Here is a 13,026-nt window from a genome sequence, read left to right on the forward strand (position 1 = left end):
AATTCCTTTCTTTTGAAGGCTGAAAAATATTCCATCATATGTCTATATCACATTTTGCTTATCCATTCATCTACCGATGGGTAGTATTTTGACTTTCAGTCTCCTGTGTGCTAACTACCTGGAAAGGTGGAAAATAAATGAGGCATGTGTAAAACACTAGGCACAGCCAGATGGGTGTCATAACCCCAGGCGGTGAGTCAGCAGGCAAGTGCATCTGAGATGTCACTGCTCACAGCCAGCAGGAGACGTGGATGGAAAATGTGACCTAAATGTCCATTCATAGAAAAACAAATACGATCAGGGTAATGTAGATGGTGACATCAACTCTTCTGTCAAGAAGTTCCCAACAACAGCACTTTGAAATACCAGAAATGAGGGCGCTGTGGTATCTGGCAAATGTTTGTATGCACACAAGGAGTCTGTGTCCACTAAAGGTGATGACAGAAGTATTTGGTGTCTGTGTTGATGATTCTATTTTCAAATTAGTACTGTGTTGATTTCAGAAGAGCTGACTTCTTCCTAAGTGTGTATAAATGCTTTCAGGATGGAAATGTTCAAAGTGCTAAATCACTGGGGACAGAAACAGTGTGTTTGTTCCAATGTCCGCTTTATTAGGGCCCTAGCAAAGAGTTAAAATTTTGTTCCACTGAAAGGGAAGTGACAGGGAAACAGGGACCACCAACAGGCTCACCATCCGTGGGCTGTGGGTTGAATGTGCGCGTGACGATCAATAAACAAGAAGCATCACCATCTATCGACCTGCGATCCTGACTCTGAAACCTCCCCAATGCCTCCTTTGATAGGAAACAGAGGAAGTGAGGCCCTGCTGCCCCAGCCCTTGCTGCCCTTGGACCCTCACACACCAGCTTCTCTCCCCTTTGGCTCACGTTGCAGACTGAATAGGATGCAGGTGTCGTTATTCAGAGTCTGCTTACTAAGCAGAATGGAAAGGGAGAAGGAAAGTTCAGCTGCACATGTGTAAAGCAGCAAATAGCTCTCCGGGGGGAGAGAAAGCCCTCACCAGCATTTGTGTAGAAAGAATGGTGTGCTGGGGGAATATTTCATTCATATGTGCTAGTGAGGCAGCAAGGGGGTGATTAACACATTATTCACCTCAAATCAGGAACCGAAGGGAACCGAGAGAGACGAATCCCTTCCCATCCCTCAAGGGATCCGTCCCCCCAAAATGGATCTTGTCATTTTCCTTTGTGAATCTATGTTTATTAATAAATAACTGGGCCGAGGCAGACCTCTCAGGTGTCTTACTCACATCTGGACTGAACAGGTGAATCTATTTAGGGACAACTGTCCCCATCTGGGACAACCTCAAGCACATAACTCATAAAAGTCTATATCTCTCACAAACTGACCCCACACAGATCCCGATGCAATTGCAGTGGGAGGGACACGCATCACCGAGGTGGTGTCCTAGTCCCTAGAAGCAAGCAAGAGTTGGAAGAAGTCCTCCAGAAAAGTCCAGAGTTGAAGAATGCCAAATGTCCTGCTTCACTTTGGGGGACTTGAAACTCCCCCCCGGCTGTGAGGCAATACCTCCCCTGCTGGATGTTTCCTGTGCACCATACCCTCCTGTGTGGGGTTCTTTCCCCATTGCTGCCCCTAGAGATCACTTGTTCACTGTTCAAAAAGCATCCCAAATGCTCTCCTCCTCTGGGAAGTCTCCACAGGGCTTGTCAAGCAATGAATTGTGCTATCTTCCCTGATTCCAAATCCATTTATTTAGAGACATCTCTACCCTTCTTCCCTTGTGGCTCAGCTGGTAAATAATCTGCCTGCAAAGCAGGAGACCTGGGTTCAATCCCTGGGTTGGGAAGATCCCCTGGAGAAGGGGAAGGCTACCCACTCCAGTATTCTGGCCTGGAGAATTCCATGGACTGTATAGTCCACAGGGTCACAAAGAGTCAGACAGGACTGAGCGACTTTCACTTTCACTACTCTGCTACTTAGAAACTGCTCAGCGCACTGAAATTCTCTGTCTGTCCCTGTCTCTGTCTCTCCATCTCTGTCTCTTCATCTCAGAAGACAGAGTATCTCTGGCCTGGGGACTGATTGACGGTGTATTTGGCAGGAGGTATTTGTCGAGTGAGCAAACAGGTAGATCACCGTATCCATCCAGAAGGTCAAGTGGAACTGCAGTCCTGGAACATAGAAAGGAGCAAGGCATTAATCCACCAGCTTATCAGGTTAGTTGGCCATCACCTGGCACTCAGAGCACAGGTCTGCCTGAAAAAAATGGGAATTAATAAGAAGGGAGGGATTTTAAGCCTCTCAGGGACTGGAGCCACACCGTGCTCTCCACGTGGCATGCTCAGATGAGCCTTCATTCAGGGAGGTAAGGACACTCAGCCATGTGTCCACATGTCTTCCCAACACACGAACATTTGTACCACGTGTTTTGGGGATCAAAACTCAGGAATCTCAGCCATCAGACATCATGCCTTTTTTCTTTTATTAAAAAATTATTTTAATTCATTAATTAATATATTTTTTTGACTACACCAGGCAGCATGCAGGATCTTAATTCTCATCGCACCCCCCCCCCCAGATGGAACCCACACTCCCTGCATTGGAAGCACAGTCTTAACCACTGAAACACCAGGGAAGTCCCTTCTCCCTTTTTATAAAAAAATACTTCTACCATTTTATTTGAAAATCCAACTAGTGAATTATCATTGTTCCTGTCTGTCTCCCCAGTGGAGGATCCAGCGGGGCGCCCTGCCCCCCACCCCCGCTCCTTTCAGTCCCTCATTGCCGCCCGGAGCAAATTCACCCCTCGGTCTGGAAGCAGCAGTTTCCTTGCCATAGCAGGGAACATGTGAACTACAATAGACTTGAAGGAGAATTTCCTACTTAAGACTTCCGGTGGCCCGCAGAGTACCGCTATTCAGGAATAATTTTGTGTTGGCCTGAGATTAGCGCTGCACAAGGCCCTTGTGGGGCGTGGGGACCCCCGTTTTGTAAACAGGGACTCTTTATTTACTGCTCGAGGATATTTGAACCCAACAACTGCTGCTCGGAAAATGGGAGGAGAGTGACGCTGAGGACCACTGTCAGCTGAGGAGCGTTAAAACAAGCGCTGGTTTGTGCACACGCACCATCACCCACACACATGCAACACGCTGTACCCAGTAGTAACACGTTCAGACAAGAAACCCAGGCATCTCAGCGCTTGAGACCTGGCTGGGCACTTCCACGAATGGGCCAGCAGGGGGCAGCATTGCAAAGGCGTCGGAGGCACCCAGCCGGGAGGAAGGATGAATGAACCTGACAACCCGCATCCTGTGCTGATGTGCCAGGCCCTGCGTTGGGTGCTTCGGGACCAGCGATGGAGAAAACAGGACCATCTCATCTTCCTTCCAAACCTCCCAGAGCAGGCTTCACCCAGAGCCGCCTGGCTGAGGCAGTAAGGGCAAGGGCCGCGTCGTCTCAGTTGCAGCCACGCCTCTAACTAGGTGTGTGATGCTGGGCGAGTTCTTCATCCCCGCCCGTTTCCTGGAGCAGGACGTGGCCAACAGAGCCCCATCACCCAAGAGAAAGACGATGTGAACCACACATGCAAGCCTCTTTGTTATTGTTATTTAGTCTCTCGGTCGTGTCCGACTCTTTGCTACCTCATGGATGTAGCCTGCCGGGCTCCTCTGTCCGTGAGATTTCCCAGGCAAGAATACTGGAGTGGGTTATCATTTTCTTCTCCAGGGGATTTTCCGGACCCAGGGGTGGAACCCGCATCTCCCGCATCAGCAGGTGGATTCTTCACCACTGAACCACCTGAGGACTTGTCAGTGACTTTCAATTCCCTGGTAGCACCTTTCAAAAAGGAGAAGAGATGAAATTTAGTAATGTGTTTTATTTAACCCAGTAAAATAGTATTTTGATGTGTAATATAAAAATACGGAACTACTTTGCACTTGGTTTTTGAAGTCTTCAAGCCCGGTGTGCAGTATACACTTGTCCAGTTTACATCCCTGTGGGGACAGCACATCACAAGTGTTCCTCCGGTGAAGCAGGCCTGGCGGCTGTGGGAACCCGCTGGGTGTTTACAAAGCCCCAGGGCCAGAGAGGAGGGGCAGTGGCAGGCACGTGGCCAGGCCCCACAGCCTGAATTTGGTTTTGTCCAAAACTTGAGGTTGTCACCACCGAATGCCAGCCAAGCCCATTTCCTTTCCCCTTTCCAATCTGCATTCCCACCCTTCTCTCCCTACACACACACACACAATGTTTGGAACCTACAGTTGTTTCCTCAGAGGTCTCTTTCATTAAAAAATCTACAACAAAAGGGACAGAAGAGCAGCCACTATGGAGAACAGTATGAAGCTTCCTTAGAAATGGAAAATAGAGTTCCCATATGACCCTGCAACCCCACTCCTGGGCATATATCCGGAGCAAACGTTAATTCGAAACGATACATGCACCCTGATGTTCATTGCAGAACTGTTTATAATAGCCATGGCAAGGAAGCAACCCGTGTTCACTGACAGATGAATGGATAGGGAAGATGTGGTTACACATACACAATGGAATACTACTCGGCCATAAAATAGGATGAAATAGTGCCATTTGCAGCAACAGGGTTGGACCTAGAGATGATCATACTAAGTGAAGTAGGTCAGAGAGAGAAAGACATATCACTTATGCGTGTCATCTAAAATGTGACACAAATGAGCTTAACCACAAAGACTCACAGGCATAGACAACGAACATGGTTACCAAAGGGGAAGGGGAAGGGATAAACTCAGACTGTGAGATCAACAGATACACACTGCTATGTACAAAGAAACAACAAGGCCCTACCATGTGGCACAGGGAACCATATTCAGTATCTTGTAATAAATTCTACTAGAAAAGAATCCGAAAAAGTACATATTGTTGTTGTTTAGTTGCTAATGCACGCCCAACTCTTTCGCCACCCCATGGACTCTAGCCTGCCAGCCTCCTCTCTCCATGGGGATTCTCCAGACCCGAACACTGAAGTGGGTAGCCATTCCCTTCTCCAGGAGATTTTCCCAACCCAGGGGATGAAACCGGTCTTCTGCATTGGCGGGCAGATTCTTTACTGTCTGAGCCTAACAGGGAAGCCCCAAAGTATATGCATGTGTATGTAAATATAGAGGTATAGCTGAATCACTTTGCTCTATACCCGAAACTAGCACAACATTGGAAATCAATATAAAATAAAAATTAAATTTAAAAAATTATAACAATAAACACAAACTTGGCAATTTATTTTTTTAAAAAAAAAGAACTACCATATAATCCAGCAACTCCACTGCTGGCTAATTATCCAGAGAGGAAAAACCCAGCGATTTGGAAAGCTATTTGCACCCATATTCATTGCAACATTGCATATATATACATAGAGAGAGAGGGGGAGAGTGAGAGAGAGAGAGAGAGGTTAGAGGCAGTACTGTATTTTTCTTCTTAGGCAGCACTAATTTTCAGATGAGGCTTCCCTGGTGGCTCAGTGGTAAAGAATCCGCCTGCCAATGCAAGAGACACGAGCTCAATCTCTGGGTTGGGAAGATCCCCTGGAGATGGAAATAGCAACCCACTCCAGTATTCTTGCTTGGAAAATCCCAGAGGAGCCTGGCGGACTGCAGTCCATGGGATCACAAAGAGTCAGACAGCACTTAGGGACTAAACAACAAGTGCAACAATTTTCAGATCCATCTCCTCAGCCGTGTATAACCTGACCTTGGAAACATCTCTAAACTTCCTGAACCTCTGTTGCTTCACCTGCAAAATAGGAAAGAAAATACCTGTGTGCCTGGCTGACAGGATGATGGTGAATAAGGGTTTCAACCTTGGCTGAAAGGGGTTCAGAAAGAGAGGGTCCTAAGATTGCCACCCACCTTGTAAGCGAGGCCACCTGGGTATCATGGGCGGGGACAGCAGATGCAGGAGTCAGGATGGAGGCTGTGTGACACTCAGCGAGGGCCCTAGGTCGGGTGGCAGTGTTGTCTGGCCCTGGATCCAGATCCCTAACCCCCAGTGGGCAGAGGGCTCTGTGAAGAGGGCCAGATGACACCCGCCTGCGGGACAGGAGCCCTCGCTTTGGAAACCCACGGGGTCAGAGGAGCAATGGGTGCTTGAGCTTTGCCCCCGAGGGAGGCTGTTTTTATCCCACCTGGCCATCCACAAACCTGTCCTTTGCCCTGGTGACAGACACATCTCAGACTGTTCACTCTGCAAACATTCTTGGAAAGCTGATTTGGAGCAAAATCTAGAACAAGAACAGTCAGCAGAAGGGCAGGCGACCCACAGAGAGCTGCCTGAGTTGTCTCTCAGCTGTCTCTGTCTCTCAATATATATACATATTTGTTGCTATATATATTGTTTTATATATATATATATACACATACACACATATATATGTGTATGACACTTTGGTTATCTCCATGTCTTGGCTGTTGTGAACAGTGCTGTGATGAACATTGGGTGCATGGATCTTTTTGAATTAGTTTTCTCCAGACATATGCTTGGGGTGGGACTGCCGGATCAAATGGTAACTCTATTTGTAACTTGTTAAGGAACCTCCATACTGTTCTCCATAGTGACTGCTCTATGAAAACAAAAAAGCACCACGTGAAAGTGTAAGTGCTGGGGATCCATCTAGTGTTCCCACTGCACTGATGCTGACAATCGTCCCCTGTGGGGGGAGGGGCAGAAACGACTCCATCGTGCTGCTTATACAGACGTGTTTGCCCCAGGCCACCTGGCTACTTAGTGAACTGCTGAGTCTAACACTGAGAAATGTAGACTCCAGGCCTCTGGCAAGATGACCTCTGAGATCGCTCAAGCCCCATCCATCCCCACGACAATCTACAGATTACAACCCCTGGGAGTTCTCGGCAGTCACTGCCCTCAGAAACTTCTGGAGCTGAGCTCCTTTGAAAACAGGTGAAAACATAAAACTATTAGTTGCTCAGTCACGTCCGACTCTGCGACCCCTTGGACTGTAACCTGCCAGGCTCCTCTGTCCATGGAATTCTCCAGGCAAGAATCCTGGAGTGGGTTGCCATGCCATCCTCCAGGGAATCTTGAATCTGTGTCTGCTGCATTGCAGGCAGATTCTTTACCTTCTGAGCCACCAGGGAAACCTGGAAAACAGGTGAGAGGGGTGCAAAATAACTCAGCTTTGTCTCAGGTTATCATGCTTGCAGGGGCGGCAGAGGGTTACCAGGGAGCTAAGGACACCCAGGAGCAACTGGACCCAGAGCCGCCCAGGGGGATGGGCATGGGCAGGGCTGCAGGTGTGGGGAGGGGGGTAGTCTGGTGGTCAACCAGGTACCCTATGCCTGTGTGGCTGATGCTGTTGTCCCCTAAGGGTCCATAACCAAGGGGCAATTTCTGTGCAACAAAGGTAGCCAGGCTCCAGAAGTCATATGGCCTAGGACTGAGGTCTGTCTTTGTGCTTCTGTGGATGTCAAGGAGGGTCTCTTGCCCAGGAGGGGCTCTGTGTGTGTGTGTGGGGGGATGTGGGGGGGTGTCCTGCAAGAGCCCCAGTTCCTTCCCTCTCTTCTCTGGGGCTTGTGCTCAGCATGGGCTTTCCTGGTGGCTCAGATGGTAAAGAATTTGATTGCAATGCAGGAGACCTGGGTTTGATCCCTGTGTTGGGAAGATCCCCTGGAGGAGGGCATGGCAACCCACTCCAGTATTCTTTCCCGGAGAATTCTACGGAGAGAGGAGCCTGGCAGGCTACAGTCCATGGGGTGGCAAAGAGTTGGACATGACTGAGCAACATAGCACATGTGCCCAGCATGGCCGCTTTCCCAGGCCACTGCATGACAGCTGACGAACTTTGATTGAACAGGCGCTTTGCTAAGCTCTCTCTTGCATTATTTTATCTGACCCTCATGAAACCCTCTCTGTGATAACAGGAAGTAACCAGATGCCTGTTTGTCCAAAGCCCCACTGGCTCTAAGGCACATATATGCTTCCAACAAAAAGCTTGTGGGTTAGCTGCATATTTTCACAAATCAAGTTTGGGTCCAGGAGCAGAATCCCTGAAGAGTCTTTGCTTCATGCTGACTGATGGCAGCAAAGTACCTCAACCCAGGTCTTAGATGAGTAGGTCAGGGGTTCCATTTTCGGGAAAAGCTGCCAGCCTCCCCAGAGCAAGGTGGTACCCAGATGCTCTGGACCAGCTGCTTCCTCGGAATGAGCCGATGCTGCCCTCTAGTGTCTGAACACTGGTGGGACACCTCCTCCAAGGAAGCGCAGGTTGACAGACGTCATTCTCATCCCTGGAGTCACAGGACAGAGTGTGCACCTCCCGGCTCTGAAAAGTTCGCTACTTCCCAGTGCCTCTCCACACAGATGGCCAGGCCCCACCCGCCAATCTCGAGCATCGTTGGGCTGAATCTCGAGCATTCCAGGGCTGAGCGGAGCTGCCAGCACCCTCCTGCTGGCTCGGCTCTATGAGAAGGGTTTTTTCCTCTGGAGGGGACTTTGGGACATTGCTCATCCCTGAAGCCGTTTATTCCAACGGCTAAGAGCCAGTGTTGCTATTTGGCAGGAACGCTAACTCGAATTCCATGAACCTCAGAGGTATTTCCTTATTTCCCTCAAGTGACTGTCCCTTTAGAAACCAAGAGTGAGAGTGTTAGTTGCTCAGTCATGTCTGACTCTTTGCAACCCCATAGACTGTAGCCCACCAGGCTCCTCTGTCTATGGGATTCTTCAGGCGAGAATACTGGAGTGGGTTAAAATTCCTTTCTTCATGGATCTTCCTGACCCAGGGATCAAACCTGGGTCTCTTGCATTGCAGGCAGATTTTTTTTTTTTTTTTTTTTTTTTTTTACCATTTGAGCCACCAGGGAAGCCAAGGATATTTCCAAAGACATGAATCTGAGCACTAAGAAACAGAGTATCTCCTCCTGTGTGGATTTTCGACAGGTATTTGAATGTCCAAAAAGCAGAGATGCCTCTAATGATTTTTAGCCTTTGAAGAAGCATCAGAGGAAGGGTCTGATGTCAACTTGGCCCTCAGGTATAAACCAGATGGGTGAGAGGTGAGTTTTCCCAAGGCAACCAGCCCAGGTCAATCTAACCATGTTTGCAGGGGTAGGTATGGGGTCAAAGGGCAGAGAGCTAATCTCTTGAGCACACACCTCCCTCTGGGTGATTCTTGATATCCCCCAAAGGCCCTGACCTCAGGCATTTGCAAATTATAAAAATTCATGGAGTCCTCCCTGGCTGTTCAGTGGTTGGGACTTCACCTTCCAACTCTGGGGGTGCAGGTTTGATTCCTGACCTGGAAGCTAGGATCCCACCTGCCTCATGGTCAAAAAAACAGAACATAAACATAAGCAATATTGTAACAGATTCAACAAAGACTTTAAAAAAAAATTTATGGATGCCTTGCTGCTGCTGCTGCTAAGTTGCTTCAGTCATGTCTGACTCTGTGCGACCCCATAGACTGCAGCCCACCAGGCTTCCCCATCCCTGGGATTCTCCAGGCAAGAACACTAGAGTGGGTTGCCATTTCCTTCTCCAATGCATGAAAGTGAAAAGTGAAAGTGAAGTCTCTCAGTCATGTCTGACTCATAGCGACCCCGTGGACTACAGCCCACCAGGCTCCTCCGTCTATGGGATTTTCCAGGCAAGAGTACTGGAGTGGGGTGCTATTGCCTTCTCCATGGATGCCTTGAGAGCATGCAAATCTCACCATAAACACAACAGTATATAATGAACAATGGAACTAGCCCATATCCCAGTCAGCAACTTTGTTATGTATAATGCTGTGTAACAAGCAGCCTCAAACATTTCAAGAACATACACAGTAAGCACTGGTTTCTCACACAGTTGTGGTCAGCTAGGGCGACTCTTCTTCAGCCTACAGGTTTTCGGATTGACTGGCATAAGTGCGTCATTCATTTTTCCAGAATGAGGGGCTGCTGGGGCATATTTTCAAGGCAATGGGAACATTTCAAGGCAATGGGAATCCAAATATCATACCCTGTGGACCCCAATGTGCCTCTGAACCAATCAGTGGGTGGAACACACAGAGGCACCTGCTGGGCTGGCTCCCTGGCCAGTGATGTACTGAGATTCACCAGCTTCAAACTGGAGGATTTATATGCAGCCTCAGAAAAAAGACTAATTGCCACATTTCTTAAACATCACTCAAGAACAAACAAAACCGTGTAGCCAACCTGGCAAAGACTGAGGAGTGGGAGTGGGAGTTTCCGCCTGGTCTGCACCATTTGTGTCGTCATGTCATGGGGTTCCCCATGGAGATGACCGTTCGGTGGGGACCCAGATTGTGATCCCAGAGCTCACCTGAAGCTCAGTCTGGGTTGTCCTGCAGAGATTCTTCGACACACCATGAGCAAATCTTATTCAAGAAACCACCTTTTATTTTCATAAGAAGAGGTTTTCTCTCTATTGTGTGTGACGGCAGGATCTAGGCAATGCTTCTGTGACTTGAAAAGTTAAAAGTGAAAGTGTCTCAGTTGTGTCCGACCCTTTTTGATCCCATGAATGTCCATGGAATTCTCTAGGCCAGAATACTGGTGTGGGTAGCCTTTCCCTTCTCCAGAGGATCTTGCTGACCCAGGAATCGAATCGGGGTGTCATGCGTTGCAGGCAGATTCTTTACCAACTGAGCTATCAGGGAAGCCCCTGTGACCTGAAACTTCTCTGAATAAAGAAAAAAACAAACCCCTTCATAGACATTATCCATTGGAGGTGCTCAAACTTACAAAAGAAAATCTACTGTGAATGAAATAAAGTCTGCAAACTTTAGCCTCTTTTTCTTCATGGTACAATCTTATGTACATGAATTGTATCTGAACCAGATATAATATGGGCATGATTATACCTCTGGCAGGGGAATCCTCCAAGAGTAACAGACATATATAATAAAGACAGTCATTTAAAAAATATTGGTATAAACTGTGTGGCATAATATTGGTGTGACTCAAACACAGACTTCTGTCCAAGTTCATGCATGCAGGGCTTCCCAAAGGCAAAAATAACTCTTCTGACAGCTTGTATACGAAAAAAGGTGGACGGTGTGGTAAAATTACAAAGCTCTCAAAATGAATCCTCCCAAGCCCCATCTTACATTTCTTATTCTTTCCCCACTAGCCATCACAAGTTTCCCTTTTGCCTTCACTGGTAACAGAATTCTGATTATATTCAGGTCTATAATGGTGCCCAATTTAAAGGACTACATCTCCCAACCTCCCTTGCAGCTAGTTTGACTATGTGACTAAGTTCCAGCAAATGGAATATAAGCAGAAGAGTTTAGGACTTCCTGGACATCTCTTTAAAGTAAGCTAACTCATCTGGGAGGAGAATTCTTCCTCCTGTCAGCTACCTGGAAAGTGTCCAAGATGACTGGCACTTTGGCAGCCATCTTGAACTGTGAGGTTACCTTGAGGATGGAGGCCAGCATGTGAGGATGCTAGAACAGAAAGATGCAAGGAGCCCAGACTCCCCAGTTGCCATGGAGCGGACATGCTAGCCCTGGACTGCCTGCCTCTGAGTTCCTTGGAAGTGTGAGAGACATAAGCTTGCATTTCACTTAAGCTACTGGTTTTTCCAATTCTGATAAGAAGCTGAAACTTATTCTAACAGATGCATATAGTGTTGTAAGATGTTATCTTTGAATTTCTTGACTAGTTAGAGGATCATTCTCTTGTCCTCTGGGATGCAGCAAGCTAAGATGGACAGCATGACTTTGGGGTATAGAAATAGGTTTGAACCCCTGCCCTTTGACCAGCTGTGAGCTGCATCTGTAAGCAATTATTTGTCTTCTCTTTTGTAAAGTGTTGGGCATTGAATTTATGCTATAGCATACCTGGCACCGGAGAAGGCAATGGCACCCCACTCCAGTACTCTCGCCTGGAAAATCCCATGGACGGAGGAGCCTGGGAGGCTGCAGTCCATGGGGTCGCTAGGAGTTGGACGCGACTGAGCGATTTCACTTTCTCTTTTCACTTTCACGCATTGGAGAAGGAAATGGCAACCCACTCCAGTATTCTTGCCTGGAAAATCCCAGGGATGGGGGAGCCTGGTGGGCTGCTGTCTATGGGGTCGCAGAGTCAGACACGACTGAAGCGACTTAGCAGCAGCAGCATACCTGGCACACAGTAGGAACCCAACAATGTTGGTTTCCTTATTTTCTTCCATGGACTTGCAAAGAGTTGGACACAACCGAGCTAGTAACACACACATATAGCTGATTAACAATGCTGTGATACCGAACTTCCTAACTATCCCTTCTTCCTCTCTCCCCAGCAACCATAAGTTCATTCTGTGAGTCTGTGAGTCTGTTTTGTAAGGAAGTTCATTTGTATCCATTCCTTTTTACATTCCGTATATAAGGGATGTCATAGAGTATTTCTCCTTCTCTGACTTCACTCAGAATGACAGTCTCTATGTACATCCATGTTGCCACTAATGGCATTATTTCATTCTTTTTAATGACTGTGTTATATTCCATTGCATATATGTACCAGTCTTCTTTATCCATTCCTCTGTTGATGGACATTTAGGTTGCTTCCATGTCTCGGCTATTGTAAACAGTGCTGCAATGAACACTGGGGTACATATATCCTTTCGGACTATGTTTTTCTCTGGGTATATGCCCAAGAGTGGGGCTGCAGGATCAGACGGTAGCTCTGTTTTTTTAAGGAACCTCTGTACTATTCTCCATAGTGGCCGTACCAATTTACATTCCCATCAACAGCGTAGAAGAGTTCCCTGATTTTAAATACTCAGAGGAAATTTCAGGTAAACGCATGTTTGGGTTTGTTTCTATACAAGTTGGCCCTGCCATGATGACCTCTGAAATGCCAGTGGGGTTAGGCAAGATAAAAACAGCCATAGGTAGTAAAGCAGGAAGCACAGGACAGAAGTAGCCATGAGACGAGACAGCAAATAGAGCCTCTATGTGATCAGGCACAAACCTCTACCTCAAGAGTTGGGTTGTCCCATTGAGTCCAGACCAGACACCGACCGGGCCTGGAGGAATGATGCTTAGTTTCCCACGGGGCTGTT

The sequence above is a fragment of the Muntiacus reevesi genome, chromosome 2 (assembly GCF_963930625.1).
Source record: "Muntiacus reevesi chromosome 2, mMunRee1.1, whole genome shotgun sequence".
In the NCBI taxonomy this organism is placed as follows: Eukaryota; Metazoa; Chordata; class Mammalia; order Artiodactyla; family Cervidae; genus Muntiacus; species Muntiacus reevesi.